Below are 2,500 nucleotides of genomic sequence, written 5' to 3'. Positions count from 1 at the left end.
ACACAACCACTCACAACAACGAAGATACCCACAACAACACCAAAGTAAAAGTGTTCCAACGGAACGTATGCGGACTCAGAAATAAGTTTGCCTTCCTACAGTCCCAAACTTCATTGCAAACCCCAGACATCATAGTACTGCAAGAAACTTTGCTAAACGAGAACACACTATTTGCGTTCTCAGGATACAAAGTGTACACCACGTATCTAACACTAACAAGAGGATTACCCAGTCTTATCAAGAATAGCATCCCCTCTAAAAGAGCACCAATCATTGACTGTGGGACAGAGGCAGTGATACTCAGAGTTCAGATATCTCTGCTGGCCACAACTCTCACAGTCCACAATATCTACAAGTCTCCAGCCACAAGCATCAATGCAGAGGGGTGCTTTGCCGCCGCCTCTGAGGATGACACAATAATTGCACGCGACTTCAACCCTCACCACCCGTTTCTGAACTCAATATCAGGAACAAATCAAACAGGCAGACACATGCATGCCCTAATGCAAGAATATCCTAACGTAACACTGCTTAACAACGTTACAGAGGCACCCCATTTAAGGGGCGGTCGTTTATATCTCACCTTCCTATCTAGCACCATACAAAGAGGTGCCAAATGGCGACTACATCTTGTACTAACAAGTAATCACCTTGTCATAGAAGTTAAACTCGAATAGGAAAAATACCCTCCTCCTCCTCCACCCCCAAAAAGGTGGAACATAGACTTTGCTAACAGGGCAAGATTCGAGAGAGCTATGACATAATGGGTTCTGGAATACATCAAGACCCCTCACGTTGACATTTCCACCCTATCACTTGACTTCAACAAGCAACTAGAGGCAGCTGCCAGTGTATCCATGCCTCAGAAAAAGCATCCTGAAAAGAAACACGCCGACGCCTGGTACTACAACAGCCGCATCAAAGAAATGAATGCCAGAATCAACTGAACCAGAAAACTCTTCAGGAAATACAGAACTGATGAACTTCATGATCTACTTGTAGAAATCATCAAACATTCTCTATAGGTAACACTGGAAGCGAAAACAGACAAATGGTATTCATGGTGCCACGAGTCAACTTCAACACATCCCTATCAAAAATATGGGGCTGGTTCAACAAAGACTCTGGGAAATACAGCACACCCAGAGTCACCCACCCTTACCCATTAACTGAAGCTAACAGAATTGTTAATAACTTAGCCGACCGAGCCAAAAACACAAATCTCCCTCTGCAAACCATAAACAGGCAGAGAACACTGCTCCTAATTAGGAACAATATCATAGAAGCCACCTGCCACACGAGAGATGACACCGACAACCCCTACACCATGGAAGAACTCAACACGGCTCTTGCAAAAGGCAGAAAGCACACTGCCCCTGGAGATGACTTAATCACATACAGCATGCTAAGGAACATGGGAAGCCACGTGAAGTTGGTGTACTTGCACTTAATCAACAGAACACACACAGAAAGACTAGGCCCAAAAACATGGAACCAACAAGACACAAAACCCATCCCAAACCCCAAGGAACCAGACACCTACCGACCCATAGCTTTGATTAGCTGCACCGAAAAAGTAGCTGAGAGAATAACACTCAACAGATTGTAATGGAAAATAGGCCAACTATATCACTGCCTATATGCCTACAGGAATGGCATAGGCACTCAAGAATGTATTACAGATGTTCTTACAACAATTAATGACATAAAAGCCTTTGTTATTTTTCTCGATCTTGAGAAAGCCTTTGAGCTAGCCAGCTCACCTGCCATCCTCTTCACACTTGTTGAAAAAAAGAGTAAAAGGATATCTACTGGCCTGGACTTGGAACTATACACTAAACTGAGAAGCCAGAGTCACCTTTCAAGAAAAAACCACCGAATTCATCCCCCTAGAAAACAAGAGGGCATACTAAGCCCATATCTGTTCAATCTACTTATGGAGAATCTAGCCATTCTAAACCTCCCAATTGAAGTGGAAATCTTCATATACGCCCATGACATATGCATAATCTGCCCACATAAAGCACATGCAATAAACGCTACCCAAAAGGCACTGGACATGATCCTGGCCAAATGCAACGACCTTGGCCTAAAGATCAATACTAACAAGACCAAAGCCATGGTCATAAAACACCAACAAAACCCTTAGAACTTGACGCTGAGGGGTGAAGCCATCAAATTGGTAAGCCAATTCATGTACCTTGGAGTAATTAACAGCAAAACTCTATCACCAGCCAATGAAGTAACCTACCTCGGAGAGAAAACTAAAATTCGTCTCTCAGCCATGAAATGAATGACCTCCCTCAAACAAGGAATATCAAACAGCCTCTAAAGTCTGTTCTATGTACAAGCAGTTTGATCCCACATCGATTATGCAGCACCTACGCCCACCTCACTGACTGACACTTAAAAAGCATCATTGGAAGTAGTGCAAACCAACGCCATGAGACTTATCAGCAGCCCTCCAATGTGGACTAGACTCAGCTTGTTAAGAGCTGAA

The sequence above is a fragment of the Palaemon carinicauda genome, chromosome 8 (assembly GCF_036898095.1).
Source record: "Palaemon carinicauda isolate YSFRI2023 chromosome 8, ASM3689809v2, whole genome shotgun sequence".
NCBI lineage: Eukaryota > Metazoa > Arthropoda > Malacostraca > Decapoda > Palaemonidae > Palaemon > Palaemon carinicauda.
Note: the sequence above shows the minus strand (reverse complement) of the source record.